A 22,507-nucleotide genomic window follows, 5' to 3' on the forward strand; every position below is an offset into this window, starting at 1 on the left:
CCAAAAAATTTTTAAATTATTTTTAATAATTTTATTTATAAAAAAAAAATTAAAAATTTTACTTTGTAAAATTAAATAAAATAATAAAAAAATATATTAATTTTTTTTGTCGTTCTAAATTTCGTCGTTTGTATCTCAAAAATATATTATAAACTCATGAAAAATATTAATTGAATAAAATTAACTAAAAATCAAAAATACACGTTTGGACCCCAAAACACACATCGAGAGACAAACTTACACACACAATGCTAAAGCCAACATAATAATAATAAGAGAATAGTGTCGCAGAAAATCTAACATTTTCTGTTGTTTGTGTAAATGTCTCTGTTTGAGGAGCACATATGTGTGTGCGGAGTGGGTCGTGTGTAAAGAAAATTTCAGATAATGGAACACATTTAATTAAAAGCCATTCAAAGACATGCCATATGTACCACATGCGATGATATCCAAAGAGAAACTGTGTTTTTCTCTGTCTATGATTATAAGTTGCAAGCCTATTATTCTAACCTATGTGTGCATGAAATTAAAATTTTAATGATATTGTTTCAGCATTATTTACGTTTTACCTATTTGCTGGGTGTGCGCACGTTTTGTGCAAATAAATTGGGAGGCAGCTCTGACTGACTGCAGGTGTCCTGATAAAACAAAACGTTCTAAAATTCGAGTCGCACGAGAAAAGCCTCAGCAAAAAAGTCGCCTGCATAACGCGATAAAGGAAGAATGTCGAAAATGTCCCGTTGCTGAGGCATGATATGCAATTCAAATTGAAAAACAATATTTGTGCTCTGCTGTTTCCGGGATGCTGAATGGTTGGCAAACGATAAACTAAAGCTCTTTTGTTTGAATTTGCGGAGCGTCACAACTCTCATGTGGGTTGAATTGGCAACGACAACAAGAAATATGACGACGTCACATTTGATTTGATGACTATTTTAGAGTTAATTGATAAATGTATGCTTCCTTTATTTAATTAAGTTTTGTCATTTCCATTTACCGAGTCGAGCTTCCAACGCAATTTTAAAGTTTAAATCGATGTTTCTGTCTCATTAGATTTTATCCGTTTCATGATCTTTCAACGCAATAATGCTATCAGCAATTTATTTCAAATCAAAGTCCTTTCATTTCATTCACATTCAATGATGGTTTAAAGCACTTGACGTCGCTTCGTTGTTTTTTTGTGAAAAATTTGCGTTTCGCAACCTAAAAAAATAAAAAAAATATAACTATAAATTTAAAATTATAAAAAATTACATATTATTTTTTATTAAATTAATTTTAAAAATTAATAAAATAATTTAAATAAAAATAACATTAAAAATTTTACTTAATTTAAATAAATATTTTTTTTTATTAATTCAAATTTATTTTAATTTTCTGTCTAAAATTATTAAAATTAAATTTAAAAAAAATCTAAATTAAAAAATAATTTCAAAACTATTTAAGCTAAAAATTTAATGAAATTATAAAATAATTTTTATTAAAATGAAAAATTAACTAAAAAATTCATAAATTCAAAATTTATTAAAATATTCTTTAGAAAAATAAAATTTAAAAAAATAAGTATAAAATTTTTGCAACAAAAAAAAATAATTTGTTTTTTCAAAAAAAAAAAAAATATTACTTTAAAAAATACTTTGAAAAATAAATATTAATTTTTGACAACATTTTAAACTTTTTAGATGGAAACAGTTAAAATAATATAATTTTTGAATAGATTAAATTAATTAAAAAATTAATTAATATTAATTAAATTAATAAAAATTATAAAAAAAAAGAAATAATAAAGATAAATAATAATTAATTATTTAAGTTTAAAATTTTTGCAACAAAAAAAAGTTAATTTTTTTTAAAATTTTTTAAAATAATTTGTTTTTACAGAAAAATTTTTACTTTAAAATATGTATTAAAAAAAATAATTAATTCAAAAAATTTATTTTAAAAATAAATTAATTAATTAAATTAAATTAATTAAATTAATTAAAAAATTTTAATTTTATATAAATCAAAAATAATTTAAAAATTTAAATTATTTTTTTTAATTAAAAATTTAATTTTAAAAATTTTTTCCTGTATTTTATAGTTAAATTTTTTATTTTTGAGAACTGAAAAATTTTCACACTGTTCGTCATCGTCAAATAAACGAAAGTGATTCAAACTTTTATCTCCAGTAAGTGCCAAAGTTTTCATGTTTCTGCCTTACTTTTACGGTTATCACTAAATCGTTCTTATAAATTAGAAGACACATAGTTGATTTTACAAAATTACATCATCAACATCATCATCGTCGTCGTTGGCGTCGATGTCGAGGAAGACAAACTTTGAATAAAGAATAGTAGGGAAAATCTTTTGAGAAAACACAAACAAGATTATGTTATTTTATGACAAAAGCCTTCGATGCTTGTTTAAGGATTGTAATCATTAAAAGGAAATTGGTTTTATTCGAAAAAATAAACAAAACGTTTTTTAACAAAAATATAAGCATGTGCTGCCGAGTCGACTCATGTGTTGTTGACAAAAATAACATTGCACATATTTTGCTCCGTTTTTTTTTTTAATAAAAACAATAATTTTATTTTTTTTCTTCAAATAAATTTGTAGAAAAAATTACAATAAAACAAAGAAAATTTATGAGAATGACGCACTAACGCTTGACTAACGACGACGACGACGACGAGTTTTTGTTTTTTCATTCATTAAAACTGCGGATTTTATTAAAAACTTTTACGACTCTCTCGTGATATTTTTTCTAATTAATTTTTTTTTGTAAATTTTTTTTCAGCTATAAATATTTGCGGTACATCGGATTATCATTAAAAATTTATTTAGAAGCTTTTTAACGTTACACACGGGATTTTATCCAATAAGTGCATTATACTCGGTCTGCAAGCGGTATTAAAATTTATTTATGATGCTCGCCATAAATTCCTCTCCAACGGCAACGAGTCACCCGAAAATGGTGTGCGACAGTAAGCTTGCATGTCATGTCATGAAACACATTAATCGGGGGTTAAATAAAAAGGAAACACATAAAGTTAACTTTCACAGCGCCTCGGCATGTGTTGGAGGAATCGTGATGCATAAATTTTAATTTCCTTTTTTGTACCTTTTATAAAAAAATCGAGTTTTCATGTCGAGATATAAAATGAGAAAAAAAACTCATCACAGGGCAAGAACATCAAAATTTCGAGAATGAAAAAAAAAACACACAAATACTTGGCGAACAGCCAGACGAGCGAGAAAAAAATTTTTTGGTTCACAAACACATGGAAATATTGTGGACTTTATTAATGTTGATGTACTTTTGAGTTTTTTTTATGTGCAACATGTTGTTGTTATTTTTTTTTCTGTTAATATAATAATAATAATACGGTCGAGAAAATACGTGACTTTAAAAATAGATTCATTATATTATTATTAATAATTTTTCATTCTCTCGCTGTGTGACATTGTGATATCAAAATTCTGCGTGAAAAATTCCGTTCACATTTTTTCCTCGTGTAAAACTGTAAATTGCGAATTTTTTTTAATTATATTCCCAATTTTCATAATTGATCATCAAACATGAGTATTAAAATGTCAAAAATTAATATTTTTTTTTGCAGGGGGAGTTTTTAAGAATAAAATTAATGAAAATTATGATGACGAGCTTTTAAGCTAATTAATTTTGCGTTTTTTTCGTGCTGATGGCTTTTTCGTTGCTCAAAATAAAATTTAATGCTCTTATTGAAGAAATTCGAAAGGTAAAGTGACACAGCTAAAAGTAACATCATTAGTCGTAGTATTTTATTTTTCATTATGATAATAACCGTTGGCGGCGACAAACACTTCCCATGAATAAAAAATAAAACAAAAAAAATATCAAACGCAGAAGAAAAATAAATGTCGAGTAAAAGGATACAGCTGCTAGAATTTTCCATTTTGCGATGCGCTACTGCTAATTATGTTAATTAATTCAATATGAAAAGTTTTGTTTCATTCATGGAGCGATGATGAATGTATATTTTGTATTTGTTCTTTCGTTCGCGCACGATTTCCAACTCGAGTTAGAGCTTGCGGGAAAATTTCCATGTCGAGCAAAAGTGTCGTCGTCACAATAATTGTCATGCAGGTCAGATGTCGCTAAAGTCTGGTTTTGGCTTGTAATTTTTATGAGGATTTGTTTAATTTTTATTTGGTTAGCAGTAAAAAAAAAATTAAAAGGGTTCGTAATATTTTTTAAAAAATTTTTAAATAATTTTTTGAATTCAATTTATTTTTTTTTAAATTAAATATTGCTGCTATTTTTATTTATTTTTTATTGATTTATTTTAATAATGTTTTTTTATATTTTAAATTTTTTAAAATATTAAAATTGGAATACATAATTTTTAATTTTTAAATTATTTAAAAAATAATAATTTTAAATAATTTATTTAAATAATTCTAATTTTATTTTTTTAAATAATTTTAAATTTTTATTTAAATAATTTTAATAAATAATTTAATTAAAAAGTTCAATAATTTTAAATAAATATTTTTTTTTAATAATTTTAATTTAAATAATTATTTTTTCATAATCAACATTTGTTCAAAAAAATATCAAATATGTTAAAGTGATTCTCGGAATTCCCTTTTGTACTTAAATTTGTCATTTTTCGAAGAAAACCCAGAGTTGTTTTTATCCATTCTTAATGAAAATTTTCGTAAATATTATTCTCGCATGATTCATAAAAATACAAATGAGTCATTAAAAAAAGAAAATAAAAAATATCAAAAATTTTTAATTCTTTTGTAAACAAATATAATGAAGCGTATTTTTTTCAAACAAAAACAAAATGATTATTTTTTTTTCAAAAAAATAAATAAATCGAAAAACATAGAAAATAACAATATTCAAAAATTATAGAAAAAATCATTGATAGCTAATGAAAAAAAAAAAAATAAAAACTTAATTTGTTGATGATTCTTGAAAATTCCTTTTTTCATGGAAAATTATAAAAAAAAAAAAATAAATAAATAAAATAAAATAAATAAATAAGAATTCCACAAAAATAAAACAGGAGTTAATTGACCAATTTTATAACAACCCTTTTTTGTCACTTCTTCGAAAAATAATATTATTTTATTTTTACTGTGTGATATTTAATTCCGATTATGTAAAAGTGAGCATATCATATGTGATACAAAACCATAAAAAAAATATTAACATTCTTGGAAATTTTTTTTATATAATTTTTGTTTTTTTATGGATCATATTTGTTTGTAAATCGATACAGATAAAAATTATTTTTCATAGAATTAAATTAAAATATTTTTTAAAAATAATTTTATCTTCTATCTTAGCATGAAATTGAAAAAAAATAATAAAATTTAATTTCTTGTCAAATTATTTTTTTTTATTTAAAATATATTGAGTTACAATTTTTTAAAAATTTTTATTAAATAAAAATAGAAATTAAATTTAATTTTCATTATTTTTAATTTTATTTTTTTATTTTTATTTTATTTTTAATTATTTTCATTTTTAATTAATTTTTATTTTTATTAAATAAATAAAATTAAATTAAATTAAATAAAATAAAATACAAAATAAATTTTACAAAAAATAAAATACCAAATTTTAACCTCGAATTTTCCCTCTTGAATCAAAATAATGAAACCCTTAATTTTCAGCACCCCTTCAATATGTAAGTATCATATTATAATTTTTCATAGTAACAACTAAAACGCAATTTCGGTACTGCTGTCTGAATGGAGTTCGTTAGTTCTTGACAACGCCCCGTACGTAAAATTTAATTTCATCTCACACAAAAACGGATGTGTTTCATAATATTAATAAACAATTTAATCTAATATATTTGAGGAACGTCGCAATTGGGATTGTCAACTCAAGTTAGTGGCATATATTTCACATGACATCAAAAAAGCGACGCCGTCGGATGGAAAATGTATTTGAAGTTTAAATTTATGTTTACTATCATTAAGATTTCTGCGAGAAACAAACTAATTGTTCGTGAAATACGACACTTTTTCGTAATTTCTGAGTTTTTTACGAGAATCGGATGTGAATAAAACGAAAAATTGTCAGAAAATTGTCTTCTTGAAACCAGAACTTGTTGTTAAAATTAATTATCCATTAATAAATGCGCAGTAAAGTTCCATTTTTGCCACTCTGTTACGTGTCATGATTCGCAGCACTACTTTTTTTTATCGTCATCTTCTTTTCTTCTTCTCCGCAGTTCATGATATCGACCACATCATCATTAGGGAGGCGAAAGAAACATTTGCAAGCCATTCCGTTGTGCAGAACGAGGCCATAAAAACGACTCGAAAACATAATAGTAATTAATTACTCACAGTTTTTGAAAGTTTAATAACATTATAATTACAGTTCTTGTATTTTTCCTTTAGTTTGTAATTTTCTCCGAAGCTTTTTTTTTGTTCATTAATTACTTTTAACTGGAAAAATTGTGTTTTGCGCGTTTTAAACGTAAACAAAGTATCATTATGTGCTTTATAATTTTTTTCTATTCTCTTTTTAGTTGAAAAGTTGAAAGAAAAAAGACGAAAAAAACCTGGCGCCTCCATTCTGTGACCATGAAAAAATAAATCCACTGTTTTTTTTTACTAAAATATTTTTTTTTATTATTATCTTAATAAAAATTTTCACTTTTAGTCATTTTTATTATCATTTTTTTTTCTGAAAGACATTTAACAGTAAAAAATATGTATTTTCTAGAAATTCAATGTTGGAAATAGAGAGAAAAAAAAATAAAAACATGACATAATATAATAAAGTTATTTATGATGGAAGCATGCGTTGTTGATGATCCAAGTCAAATTCTACTATTTGCATTGCGGTGACTCGTGTTGAAAAATGTCTTTCACTAAAAATACAAAAATAACAGAGAAAATAAATAAATTATACGAAAAAAAAATTTTTTTTTCAGTGAATCAAGTGTCAATCTTCTCAAAAAATTTAAAAAAAATTTAATTGTGGTTTTTTGAGCAAATATTGGCAAAATGTGATAAATTGCAAGCACAAAAAAAATATTTTTATGTCAAAATAATTGCAAAGCTCCATAAAATGATAAAAAAGCAGGTACGAAAATTTTTGAACATCTGGCAGACGGCATAAAAAACAATTTACCCGTAACAAGCAATTGCTTCAGAAAGTGAAAACATTCATTTATTTTAGTACTTTTCTTCTTTTGTGTTGTTTCGAACAAGCAGGTAGTAAATATTTTTAATGTTCCATTGAGATTTATTTGCTTTGATAGTAAACATAAACATTTTTCCTACATCTTTTGTGTTGCAAGCCTTTTAATTTTTTTTATGTTAAGCACGAAGCAAGTTTTTTAAATAAAATTGAACAAAAGCTAGTTAGTGTGAGGGAAGGCATTAAGATTTATTGTTATTTTAAAGTGCACTAAAAGCATTTTCCGACATGTTTACCTTTAATTAGGACACGATTTGGCAAAACTGAAGAATTTGATTGGAATTCGGGATTTAAGACATAATTTTAATTTTTTTCTAAAATAATCCTTCGTATAAAATGTATAAAGTTAGGAGGAGAATTGTGAGAATTAAGAAGGTCGTCATGAGATTCATTGCTTCCGTCATGTTGATTGCAGTTGGGCTGAAAATTTAAATAATTCATCATCTGGTTTCTAATCGAAATGTGGATAAATAATATTTAATTTCGGAATGTTCAAGCAACAAATTAGTGAAATTGTAATGTTTTGAGTGCAATTTTGATGCGATGCCTTTCATGTTGTACATCAAGTTTAAATTAATTATTATTATTATTACGTGAACTGTCTGGAATTGCTGTAAATGCATGTCAGAGATGTATTATTTGAGATTTGATTCATGGAATTATTTTAATTTTATTAAATTTCGTAAAATTGAATATTAAACTTTGAACAAAATAAAAATTTTATTTTTAAAAAAAATTACAAAATTATTTGAAAACAAGTTTTAAATTTATAAAAATTCGTTAAATTATTTTTTTTAATCCTTCTTTTTTTTTTAATAAAAAATATTATTAATTTAATAATTTAAAAAATATTTTAAAAAATATATTTTAAAAATTTTCTTAATTGTGATTTTTTATAAATAAAAATTTTATTTAATTAATAAAATAAAATGAATTAAAATTTTATATTAAAATTCTTGAAATTATTTTTTTAAATTCTTACTTATTTTGTAAAATAAAAATAAAATAATTTATTTTTTTTTAATTTGAAAATTGGAAAATTTATATTTTCGTTTTTTAAATTTTTCAAAAATTAAAAATTTATTTAATTATTATTTAATATTTAAAAAATAATAATTATATAAATGAATTTATAAAATAATATTATAATTAATAAATAAAAAAATAATATTATTTTAAATATTTAATTAAATAATATTAATTTAAAATACCAACAATTATTTTAATTGAAAAAAAAAATAAATACGAAATATTTAAAAATTTTTGACAATTTTTATTTTTTTTTTTTTAAATTTTCAAAGTATTCTTAAATTAACTTTAAAAAACATCAATTAAATTTTAATCGATTTTTAGAAAATAAATAAGAAATCAAAGAATTTAAAAAAAAATAATTTTTAAATTTTTGATTAATTTCAGTAATTTATCTCAAATAAATAGAAATGATAAAAAGATTTAAAATTTTTTTTTAATATTATAAGTACTGTCTATTTTAGACAATAAAATCACAATAAAAATAAATTTAAATATTTTTTATAAAATTTTATTTAATATTTTTTTTAAATATTAAATTAAAAATATTTTTTTGAAATTAAAAAAAATTATGATAAAAAATAATTAAAAAAAATTAATTTGACTACAAATTTTGACGGCACTGATCAATTTTCTGCCACGCGCATCCCAAATTATTGATGTACGTTTCATACTAATAATTTAATTTGTTCCAAAAAACATTTATTTATTTTTATAATTGAAAGTAATAATTCAATCTGGAATACATTAACTTTCCGCGAGAGATATTTTCCATTTCGCAAAATATTTAAATTGGTTTACAAAAATATTTATTTTATTAACATGCTGCCACTTTTTTCTACTTTTTTGCATAATTATAAACAACTTTTAATTAACAAACGAATTTTTAATTTGTATAAAAATCAATTTTTAAACATTTTCATCAGGTAAAATTACGTAAAATTCAAATTTTGACAACAACAAGACCTTTGCTCGTCACGCTGCTCAATTTCCATCGTACTATCAAGATTATTTTTAAGAGGTAATCAACGGATGAAAGGCAGCTATAAAATTGATATAGATAATTCCTGTAGTGCTCTTCATGTGTAACGAACTATCAATGGGATGATAAATGATGATAATGTTTGCAGGAAATCAATCAATAATTTATCTCTAGCAATTTAGGATGTTGTTGAAAATTGATTGTAAGGAGGGAAGTGAACGAGCAACAGTGGGTTGTAAATTTGAAAGGTACACTCATTTCCCATTGTTATCCTAGATTTCCTCGACACTCTCGGTAAAAATTGAATTTTTTTTCGTAAAATATTTTTTTATAGTCAATTTAATTTTTTTTTTCATTATTTTAAAAGGAATTTGCGATTGTTTATTGGTTTGTCTAATGGGATCACGAAGCAAGTGCAATTAAATATTTTTTTACATTAGAGCTAAGTAAACCCCTTTTTATCGTATTTTTGCACATCTTACGAGAAAGAAAATAATTTAGCAAGAAAAAAAAAACGAGAGGATAATGCATTTTATTTATATCTTTGGAAACACATTCAATCGTTCGTGTAAGTGCTTCACTAGCTTTTAAATTCAATTACACTTTCCATGCATTTCATTTCGCCTCTCTTGCTTTTTTTTTCTTTCTCAAAGTTCGTTCCAAGTGTCTTTTCCGAGCATTTTGTAAACATTTTTTAAGATATCGTTGACGTTCTTGCTTGAGAGCGTTTAACAATCTCGAGCAAAAAAAAAATCTGCAAGACGATATTTTTCCATGATGCCCACACAGAAATAATAAAAATCCAATAAACAAGCAAACACTTCTTTTTTATCGATAAATGTCATTTTTAATAAAGATGAAAATCTTCCTGCTTCAGGGCTATTTTTTGTTTGCTTGAACACTCGTCTTTTAAAATGCAATCAATTTTTAATTTACTTTTTCTTCTAGGATTCCGTAAGATGTTATCGTTGCACGAGGTACGAACAAACACTTCTCGATATAATTCGAAATAAATTTTTTCACACACAACTTTTCTGTCTTTTCCAGACGATCGCGTTTTTTCGACTGATTTCAACACAATTCTCACAATTTGATCGAACGCTCACTCAATTTTTTTTCCAAGTGTTCAAGAATTCGGATTTTCTTATGTTATATACCGTGTTGATGAATGAAAAAAAAAAAATAAATAAATAAAAGTCGTAAATAGGCGCAGCGTAGGAAATGAAAAAAAAAAATAATTGTAAAAAAGTAAATAAAAGTTGAGAGAAAAGCAAAAAAAAATGTAAGTCAAGTTTAATGGAAATCATAACAGCAATAAAATTGTAAAATGAGGGAAAAAATCAGAACAACACTTAACAAAGGTCACAAAAAGTTTAAAAGCAAGTCATGTGAAAAAATGCACGTTCAGTTTTTTTTTTGTGAAAGCGAATAAAATGGGAAGGTCCATTTAACAGTTTTGACACCTGTCAGATTATTATTTTTTGTCTGTAAATAAGCTTTTTAATTGTTAAAATGATTGAAAAATTGACATAATTTTTCTGCTGTTATGATATAGTTAAAAATAGAAAAGCTTTATTAAGTTATTTTAAGCAACGCGATAGAAACATTTTTGAATTTAATTAAACACAGAAAATTAAAAAAAAAATTAATATTAGTATTTTTTTATTAAATTAAATTAAAAATTAATTTATTTAATAATTAATTTAAATAAATCGAAAGAGGAAAAAGCTTTTTTTTCATTTTTTAAAATTATTAAATATATTAATAGATTAATTTAATGAAATAAAAAGATAAATAAAAAAATAATTAATTAAAATAATTTAAATAAGAAATAAATTATTAAATTAAAAAATTAATTATTTATAATTATTTAGAAATTAAAATAATTATTTTGAATTTAATAAATTTAAAATATTATTAAATTTTAATATTTAAGTCCTTGAAATATGAGAAAAGAAAGGAATTTAATTTAATTATATTCAAATATTTTAATTTTTTTTTACCATTTTTAAATATTGGTATTATACATATTTTTTACATTTTTGTAAAAAAAATTTAAATTAATTTAAAAAAAAATATTTTTAAATGTTTAAAATTCTCAAATAAATTAATTTATTATAAATTCATAATTTATTATTTATTTATTTATTAAATTTTTTTAATTAAAAAATTTCCTCTTTTTTAATTAAAAAAATTAAAACAAATATTTTTAAAAAATTTTATCAATTTTGAGACGTTTTTAATTTTTTGCCATTTTACTTCAGTTTTTTTATTATTTTATTTTATTTATCATTTTTTAATTTTTTTTTCAAATATTCAATAATTTTCAAAAGTAAAAAAAAATGGAAAAAATTCCTATTTTGATTTGTAGAAAAATAATAATTAAAAAAAAAATATGAAACACTTTTTAAAGTTGCACTTGCCTTAATTGATAATATATTAGTATTTTGCTAATAATTAAAAAAAAAATATTTTTTTGTGTTAGTTAAAAGCGGAAATTATACATTCACAAAAATATTGTAAAACAGGTAAATAAAGTTTTATTTTTAACTCTCATTTAAATGGAATTATCCGGAAAATTAATTCTATTATAAAATTAATTTTACACACACACCACACTTGACTCGATTCAACGACCATGAACTACAATTTTTAACAAAAATCAGCATTTTTCATTGTTTAAAAATTCATATTTTTTTTTCTTTTCGATCAATATTCATTTCTGCCCGCTGAATCAGGTCAAGTTTAGTGGGTGTAACGGGAAGGTCAGAAGAAGATTGACGCGTCTCGCTTATTACTGTTTCATGCAGAGAATATTTTATGAATTTCCCTTTTGTCATTAACGAATGATAAAAGACGTTTTTTTTAAAAATACTGACCTGAATATTTAATAAATTTCTAGGTAACTTATTGTTGTTCGAAATGATGAATAAACGACGACAAAAAAATGTAAAAAATTTTGGAAACTTCTTCTTCTTCATTATCTTCCGCTACATAATTTCTCAATTTAATCCGCTGTACAGTGTGTAGAGTACGATTAGGAGAATGACCAAAATCGTGACTGTCGTGAAGAGATTGTGTGCTTCAGTCATCGTTAATTATTTTTCTGTTTTTTGTGTGTTGCTAAATGGGATGTTGCTGGAGATTTTGCACAAGTAAAAGTTTAAAAGTATTAAAAGTTCGTTCGACTTTTTTTTTAATTTTTTGGGAAAGAAAAATTCGAATTATTACCGTTCAACAAAATTTATTATTTTTTTATTAGATTTTGTGTGACTTTGTTCACTAACGTTTTAACACTGAAGATTTTTCGCGATTGAAAAAAATAAATTTACCAGAAACGCTTTTTTTTCACGAACTAAAAATTTTTACTAATGGTCACTGGCCGATGAATTCTAAAACGAAATTTATTATTTTGTCGAGAATGAGGCGCGTGTATGTGTTAAAATTGGAAAATATTTACAGATATGACAGAAATATATAAGAAGATGATGATAATAACATTAATCTAGCGGAGAAAAAAATAAAAATCTCATTCAATGAACTTTGTGAGAAAATGTTTTTCGTCTTTGTTTGATTATTTTTTTTTCTTTCGAGACGAAATAAATTTCTGTCGTGTTTCGTTCTTCATTTTGACGCATCGCCATTTAAAAGATTAAAATCTGCTCGGAAAAGCGTCTAAAATGTTATTTATTTATCACACGTCTTCCATGCTCGGCTTTTTGAACATTCAAGTGCACAGCACACGGAAAACATTAAATGGAATAAATAACGACAGTAAATGAGTGAAAATTGTTGTGTGTGTGTGTGCTTCAGTAATTTAGTACGAAAGCAAGCAAACAAGTATGTTTTTTGAATTAGCAAAAAAAATCAATTGAGGTATGTCTTCTTTAAGAAAAATTATTTTTTTTAAAATTTTAATTTATGAGAAAATATTATAAAAATTTAAAAATATTTTTTAAAATTATTTTTAAATCATTTTTCAAAAACAAAAATTAGATTAAAAATAAAAATAAATCTTTAAATAATTTTTTTATTTTTTAATTTTTTTAAATAATTTTTAACTAATTTTTTTATTTATTTTTTAATGGATTTTCAAATTTTTAAAATTAAATCTTTTAATAAATTATTTTTTTCAATTTTTTAAAATTTATTTTAATTTTTAATTTTATTTTACTTTTTAATTAATTTAATTAATTTTTCATAAAAGTTTAAATTTAAATTATCAGTAAAAAAATCAATTTAAATTTGAATGAAATTTCTCATCTAAAATGAAATTTCTAATTTCTAAATGAAAATTAATTAAGAAATTGTGTAAAAATAATAAAATAAAAATTTATAAAAAAATTAAAAATAATAAAAAAAATAATTTTAAAAAATTAAAAAATGATTTAAAAAAATTAAGAACTCAAGAAATTTTTTAAAAAATTAGGTGTTTAAAAAAAATAATTTTAAAAAATTAAAAAAAAATTTTAAAAAAATTAAAAAATAATTTTAAAAAAAAAAATAATTTTAAAAAAAATTAAAAAATAATTTAAAAAAATTAAAAAATATTTTAAATTAAAAAACTTTAATTATTTTTTGTTTGCCGTTTTTAGTCAAAAATTTTTTTCCAATTAAAAATTTAATTCTTTGAAATGTCTTTATTTGATTAAATACGAAAAAATTTGAAATTATAACAACTTTTCCAACAATTGAGACTTTAATTTAACAAAAAAATTTAAAAAAAATGTCGTTAAAACAATGTAGTAACATGGAAATAAAATCCATTTACAAAAGTTATGCACACACAAAACGACACTTGTTTGCATAATGGCAAAATTGCAATAAAAACGTCCTTTGTGTTTGTCTTATTTGTCGTTTCTCTATTATTTTTGCCGAGAAAAATGGATTGTGAGACTGCGTTTTGTCTCTCTTAAAATGTTTATTGTGTGCATATCCTGTCATTATTTCACTTTGTGACGCAGCAAGAGGCAACGAGAGCGAAAGCAGGTGTGAAAATCCTTTAGTTGCCGAGAAATGAACAGAGAACGATGAAGTTCATCGAAATTTAAGGAAAATTCTTTGACATGAACCTTTCTCTCGGATTTCTGGTCGAGCAATGTTGCGGTTATAGGTCAACTTTTCACCTGCCTACTCTCATTTACACCCATAAACTTTACGAACAATTTATTTTCGGGCCCATTTATTTTTTTTTTAAATTTCCTTCTGCTACTCCGACTTGGTCATAAATAGTGCAGGTGTTACAGCCTAAATTGCGTTAATCCCAACAGCATTTGGTTAATCTTGGCAGGAATTTATATCGTCGAGCACTGAAAATAATAATAAATAAGTAACGAACACAAAAAATTACGAAGAAAATTTTAATAAATGTAATATTCCATAAATTTTTGAGATAATTCTCCCTCTTCCATCGTCTTTTTCCTGAACACTTCACTTACTTACGTAGTTTCTCAGCGCGGCATTGTGTCTTAAAAACTGATCTGCATAAAAAGAAGGTACGAAACCGCATGAATATTAAACAGATTCTACAAATTTACTTCGTCTGCTGTCTCTCACACTGTCGTTTTTTCATGCAAACTGATTTTTTTCTGTGCAGTTTGACGATTTTAGTTAGCGCGAAGAACACAATTAAATGGCACCGTGGCAAAAACCATAAATCAAGTTATGATAAATGATTCACGGATGGCTTTAATTGCGATATTTAATGCTATTTTTCACACACAAAGAACAATTATGAGCGGAAAAGCTGTCAAAAAGGGTGTTTTTCATTTAACGAAATTCAGTTCAGTTCGAACCTCAAGTTGTTTTTATAAAGAAAATTGAAAAAAAAATGTTTAAGAAAACTTTTTTATAAAATGTAAATCGCTTAAAGATATTTGTTTTTCTTTTCATTTTTTTCTTAACTGAAACCATAATGCACCAAATCTATCGTGCAAGGAAAAAGAAAGATTTGCATTCGAGCAATATTCGAGAAAAAAAAGTTGTTCAAGAATGATCACCGTAGAAACATAAAAGTTAATTTTTTGTTTAAAAAGAAGTTATTTAAGCGCATTTTTGATCATAAAGTTTTTAGTATTTAAAAAAATATTTTTTCTAAAATTTTTTATTAATTTTGCAATTTGTTTTTGTTTTTTAAAAAATAAAATATTTTCAATATAAAATTTAATAAATAATAAAAAAATATTTAATTATTTATTATTCACTATTTTTTTTTTTGATTTAAAAAAAATAAATTATTTTAAGCCAAAAATTAAATTAATTAAAAATTCGTAAAAAAAATATTTTAAAAATTATAAAAAGTTATTTCCTTATTATTTTAAAAATTAAAATAATATAAAAATACCTAAATTAACAAATAAAAATTAAAAAAAAAAATATAAATTAAAAATAAATAATTAATTAAAATTAACTAACCTTAAATTAAAAAATATAAATATAAAAATGTGAAATATAATTTTTTTTTATAAAAATTAAGTTTAATTAAAATAACAAAAATTTATGAAAAATAATATAAAATTTATAATCATGAATATATGAAAAAATTTAATAAAATATTAATGAATTTTTTTTAATAATTTATATATATTTAAATATTATTCAAAAATCTCAATTCATTTAAAATTAAATTAAAGAAATTTTTAAATCAATTTAATTTTAAATTAGATTGAAAAAAATTATTAAAATTAAAAAAAAATATTAATGATTTATTTGACTTAAAATATTAATTTTCTCTTCTTTTAATTAAAAAAATTTGGTGAATAACTAATTTTTTTTTAAATAATTTTTCAATACATTTTTGTTCATTTTTTAAAATTTTGTTCATTGAAATTTCAACTTGTCAATTTAAGCAAGACACAAAAACTTTAATACTATTTGTGGTTTTCTTCAATTGTTTTAAAGTTTAAAGAAAAAAAAATATTTTGACCATTACATTTCAGAACAACAAAAAGAACGACATTGTTGATCATTTTCACGCAAAAAGATTTCCAAAGAAAAAAAAGACGAATGCATAACAGTAAGATACTTTTTAAAAGTTTTTTTTTCTTTATCAAATCTTTGAGCATTTTGCTTTTCTTTTTCTTCTTCTCTCCATTTTATTAATTCAATAGTGCTTGTGATCCTAGTTTTTCTTCTTCTTCTTCTTTTCATGCTAAATATATAATAGCGTTATGCTTATTTGCAATGAAAACGTACAAATTTAATGAAAGAAGAGGCAGAAAAAATGCTGCTTCATGAAGTTTGCGGCGATAATTGAGTGGACGTTGAATTATCTGCAGTTGTTGCCGTATTTAAAGCCATATCGAATTGGATCAGGATTAGGATGTAACTTGCGATTGCTTCCATAATCTACAAATAATAAGGTTCGTTTTTTTTTTTTTTTACAGAAACTTGACGCGCCACGTTCAACTTACGACTAAGATTAATTTCAAGTCAATGCGAAACATTCCAGATGGCGAAAAGGAAACTTTTTGTTGTAGCAACTTGAGCGAGAACAACTTTATTTGTGTCTTGAATTGCGTGTCGGTGGCGGCGTAAAATGCAAAATGGTGCAAATAAAAGCCCAATTTCTTCGCTGTCTGGGCGACGCGATGACAGTTGTGACAAAGAGCGAATGTCTTGTGCAGAAATATCGCGATCCAGACAACTTTGGTAAGTAGTACTTGGCCGACATCTGTTGTCTTTATGTCGCTGTCGTTGAATAAATATCTACAAAAAAAAATTTTTTTAATTAAATTTTTCATCGTTTTAAATTTGTTTAAATTTATTTTAAAGTTTTTTGACAAAAAAATTTTTTTTGCGAAGTTGTTAAATATTTTTTCACATAAAATTTAAAAATTAATTTTTGCAAGATTTAAAATATTTTATTCTTTTTTGAAGGTAAACCTTTTTCTAATTTAAATATTCAAAAATAAAATAAAAAAAAAAACTAAAAAATAAATTAATTAAAAGTAAGAATTAATACTTAATAAAAATCCGTGCTTGAAATTAAATTTATTATTATTTTATTTTTAATAATTTATTTTTTTATTTTAAATTTTAACTTATTTTAATTAAACAATTTTATTTTTTTACAAACGAAAAATAATTTTTTTTCGTTTTTTTATTATTGTTTTAATTAATTAATTAAAAATTTAAAAATTTGTAATTTTTTATTGTAATTCTATTTGTAAAAAAATAATTTTAATAATTTTTCAATGATAATAATTTTGAAAAATTCAAAGAAAAAAATTAAATTTATTTTTTTTTAAATTAATTTGCAAAATTCGTTTAAGAAATTATCTTGAAAAAATATAAAATAATAAAATAATTTAAATAAAAAAATATTTTTATAAAATTTTTAAATTATTTTTTTTTTAAATTTTAAATTATATTATTTAATTATTTATTTAATTAATTTTTTTATTAATTTTGTTAAAAATTTATTTAAAAAAAATTTTAAATTAATTATCATGAAATTTTTTAATTTTTTTTAGTTTCATTGAATTTTCGCCAAAAACAATGAAATAAATTTGTAACATCCTCACCAGTTGACTACTTACCCGATGAGAAAGTGACTCGACGTATACAATAAGGTCGTTAATTGGATGAAATAAATTATCAGCAAGATTACAATTTGGATGCCGAATGCCGATTCAACTAGTTGAGTGACGGCATAAAGGCGTGAACAAAGCACATCTATTAGTTTTAACTTTTCGCCGTAATAAATTGTCTGTCGAGTGCTTCTCGCAAATGGCCCGCCGCCGCCGTACAATTCCGAGATGAAAATTAATGGTTTTGAGTCGCGCACATGCCAGTCTCTCACTTCGGACCGAAATTCCGCAAGAAGTTTGCCTATTTCGCCATAACGTGCCGTCAGTTGTTGCATAACTCCAATAAATTGCGTTTCAATTAGTGTCGAGACGATAAACGGCACCACAGATAACCCAAAGCACGCAATTCTTATCAGCCATCCATCATGTTGTTTAACGTTGCTGATCCATTGAAGCACCAAAAGACCCGAACAAACAAAAAAATTTCGCAGAAAAAAGCTTTTCTTCAATTTTGCGTCGTTTATGGGACGTCGAAAGAATGAAATAAACTCTTTGTCACAAATAGCCAATGTCCCGTAAGCCGAAATAGCAGTGCGGGATTTGAAAAATCGCATGAAAAGGAGCGACGTAAGCCAAAGGACGTTCGAATAGCCATTGTAGAGATACACAATGATTGACACAAAGTTGAAGCGAAGAGGCGGCGGTCCGCCAATGTAGTTAATCGTGACAAATATGTGGAAAATTGAATAACTCACCGTGAAAACGGCGACATAGGTGTGCCATAAAACACTCGGTTTAAGCTGATTCCCGCTAAAATGGGGAAAAACACCGAAAATCTTGTAAATTCCGTTTTGCATGATCCTCTGATGTCGCGTTTCGTGCAAAAAGGCGGGCAACTTGACACTAAACATTTAATCTTCGAGCGAGACTTTTTCGGTTCGTGTGACATTTGTTCAGTTTCAGCCCGCTACCTTTCTGAATGACGTGCGACGTTAATAAACAAACACCGACAAAAAAGGAATTGAAGTGAATTTATGAGCGCGGCAATGTCTATAGGCTCGTGAATTAGTAATAAGGCGTGCATGTGTGTGTTTTACACAACAAAAAAAGACAACTCACAAAGGAACATATTGTTGTAATATCATATTTTTTTTCCTTTGTAACCTGCTTCATATGCTTGACATTTCACGCACAATGTCGCCCTTTTTGTACTTTATGAGAAAGGATTTGCACAAAGGATTTACTCTATCGGAATGAAATATGGGCGATAATCAGACAGACATTAAATCACCGAGAGCAGCATATATTTCTTCCAGATAAGATTACCGAATATCAATTTATTGGATTGCTTTTTCTATTACAAGTTATTTTTTTTTGTTGGTATGGGACAAAAAATGTCGTTCAAACGCAGGAGCAACATAAATTTTAATAATAAATGTGAGTTTTTTTTTTGAACAAGTTTTATAAATATTTATATTTATTTGAAGTTTATTTATTAATTTGAGTTTTTATATTTTTTTTTAATTTTGTCTTTAAATAAAAATAATTAAACTAAAATTAATAAAGTAAATATTTTTTTTTATGAAAAAAATATTAAAGTATGAAAAAATAAATATTTACTATTTTCATAATATTTAGTTAATTCTAAACAAATACATAAAAATAATTCTATGAAAATTTGATTTGAAAAAAAAAATCAATGCTTAAAGATAAAAACTCATTGAGGATTTTATAATTTATAATTATATAATTTATATATTTTTTAAATTTTATAAATAAAAAAAATTAAATAAAAATTATAAATTGAAAAAAAATTATTTATTTTTAAATTTGAAATACTTTTTTACAAAATGGATTTAAACAGCTAAAATTGTTTTAAAGGTTTAATATTCATGTAAAATTGATTTCAAAGCAATTCAACTAAAAAATTGAAAAAAATATTTTCATAAAAAAAATCTCAAAAAAAATTTTGAAAACATAAGTTCAATGATTTTCGAAAAAAAATTTTTAGAGAAGAAAATTCTTGTAAAATTATCATTTTCAATACAAAAGTTTAAAAAAAGTAATAAAAAATTAAAAATTTTTTAAAAATTCCTTGAAAAATTATGAAAATAGACCAAAAAACGGTAATTTTTGATGAAATTTTTAACTTTTTTTTTTATTTTGCCCCATTGGATTTTTGACTTTCGAAATGGGGCATGGGACAAAAAGATCAAAAAAAAATTTGGAGCGGCCTAAATAAAAAAAAAAATATTTATTTTTAAACTTTTGTTGGATGTCAACGGTAAAATTGAATTAATATTCATTCTAAAGATGATTTCTATCAAAATCTCCTTGATTTGTAAAAAAATAAAAAAAATATTTTCAACTTCTGCCAGATTTTTTCTTAAATATTATTTTTAAATTATTTTTTTTTTAATTTTACAAATTTTGTTATGAAATATAAATAATACTGAACTGAAGAATTTTAGCGAAAATTATTTAACTTGTTCAAGTTTTTCTTTAAATGAATTTAAAAAAACATAAATTAAACATTTTTCAAGTTCTTTTATTTAATTTTTAATTTATCTTTAAATAGAAATATCAATGTCACTTCCATTCTTTTATGAAAAACGAAACAATTTCTCACTTGACACAAATTACTTTATTTAATTTTCGCCCAAAAAAAAAGAAAAACTTCAAGACGATCATTTATCCGTAACGTAATTATTGAACTTTTGTAATTACTTCAAGAGAGACACAAAACGGGTGCACAGCAGGAAATCAATTAAAAAGTTCATTTCGGAACAATAAATGCACTGCAGTAACATCGGAGCAACAGCAGTGCGGGCGGCAACACAATTGAGACACTCTTAATGCCGTATGACAAACTTTTGCGCTCCGTACACAGCGAAACTTTGAGACTTGGAGTACTTTCTTGCTTGCTTGTTGTTACAATCGAATGTCATGTTTCTTAATATTTTCTTTTCTCGAGCAAAATTACGTACAAACAAGTTTATAAACTGAACCAATCTATATCAAAAAAGTTTTAATTTGAAACAAATTTGCTAGATAGCTTTCAGTTTCCACTTGACTGTCACAATGTTCATGTTCAGATAGCATCTGGTTATTTTTTTTTTGTGTGCTTCGTAGAAAATAAACTTTGGATGTTTGACATCGTATCGGTGTATTATTTGCATGGTTAAGACGATACATTCTTCCCTCGGATTTGAATGATCCCAGATGATTTTAAGGTAAATTGATTCCAAATTAGGATCAGACAAGAAAATCTTCTTTATTCACCCAAAGTATTTTTTTTTCTCCGTCACTCGTTGAGAAGTAAGAGTTTTTTTTTATAAAAAAAAGATCAAATTTCAATGATCCAATGATAGAATAAAGAGAGACATTCTTTTTTCCGGCAAACAATATCATTATATTTGTTGACAAAACTTTTTCTTCTTCTGCCTTGTATTTCGAACGAAAGGACAATTTAAGGCCATTATCCCAAAGGTAGGACTTAATTTGGTAGAAATGCGATTGTAATCTTTCCGTATCGGGGATTTTTTATTTACAACCAAAAAAAAAAAAACATAATAAAATTTTCCTTCTGATTTACGGTTTTTGCTCTTTTTTCGTGTGTTTTGTAGTTTTGAAGAGTCATCATGATAATAATAATTTGGTTGTAGCAATAAAAAGATAATTTTTTTCCTCTGCCAGATTTTTATTAAGGCCATATTTCACTCGCTACATGACATTTCATTCCTTTCACGAGAAGATGTTAACATGAGTTCAAGTGAAAAACAAATGAGACGTAAAAAATCAAGATATTTCTCGTACATCTTCTTTTTTGCTTGTTTTGGATTTAAGAACATTTTTTAAAAAAATAAGAAAAAATCGAACATATATCGACTGTATGTGACAAAAATGAATTTGTATTCAAATCACGCGTTCCCATATAATTTTTTTATCATTCCTTCTCGGGTTTTCTCTCTAAAAACGGATGTTTACAGAAGAAAAACAGAACCATTTGTAGCAATCAGCCCACAATCTGCAACGCACGCACGCCGAAAACAACTAGTTTTATTGAATTTTACAGATTTTGAATAGATTGGTTGTTTTATGAAGTCCTAAAATGCTGCAAAAAAATTATTTTTCGAATTATGAAGGAGAGAAAATCTATATTTTCCATCTTTGCACCCTTTTCTTTTCCCTTGTCATGTCTTGGTGTCCCTTATCTATTGCCTAAAGTTCTCATTTTCTTCACACATCATATTTAAAATTATTTGTGGTGAACCGAGATTACAAGAAAAACGTACAGCCAAAGCAAAAAAAAAAATAAAAATGAGGAGAACACTTCATGAAAATGAGATGAGACTATTATATAAACAACGAAGAGATAATAATGTGATAAAACGTGATCTTTTTCCTACACGAGCTTATTTTCTCTCGGTGAAAATGTTATCTGTGTTCGTTTTAAATCAAGCCAATATGATGAAAAAATATTTTTTTTTACTCATTTTTGTCATAATAATAATAAAATAACAAGTTCAATTTGGGGAACACAAAAATAGTTGGTATGGGAAAACTTTAATTTTTAAAGTTCGTTAAATATGAATCGTGCCTAAGTACTTTTTATTAACATTTTAAATGGAGTTATATTTAATTTATTTATAAAATTTAAAGTACTTTTTCTTTGAATGAATTTTTGACTCAAAAATAAAATTGTTTGTGTATTATATTTTTATTTATTTATAGTTTAATATTAATTTTGTTGTATTTATTATT

At 23.9% G+C, this 22,507-nt stretch overlaps 1 long non-coding RNA gene across 1 annotated transcript; it reads right to left on the reverse strand.

Moving 5' to 3' along the window:
• Positions 1–6,655: 6,655 nt before the first annotated feature.
• Positions 6,656–10,273, reverse strand: LOC134827440 (uncharacterized). Its single transcript, XR_010161793.1, has 3 exons — positions 10,149–10,273; positions 7,438–7,621; positions 6,656–6,869 (listed from the first exon to the last, which is right to left on the reverse strand). It is a non-coding gene; the product is annotated as an uncharacterized LOC134827440 (long non-coding RNA).
• Between the last annotated feature and the right edge of the window lie 12,234 nt (positions 10,274–22,507).

The sequence above is a fragment of the Culicoides brevitarsis genome, chromosome 1 (genome assembly GCF_036172545.1).
Source record: "Culicoides brevitarsis isolate CSIRO-B50_1 chromosome 1, AGI_CSIRO_Cbre_v1, whole genome shotgun sequence".
NCBI classification, from domain to species: Eukaryota; Metazoa; Arthropoda; class Insecta; order Diptera; family Ceratopogonidae; genus Culicoides; species Culicoides brevitarsis.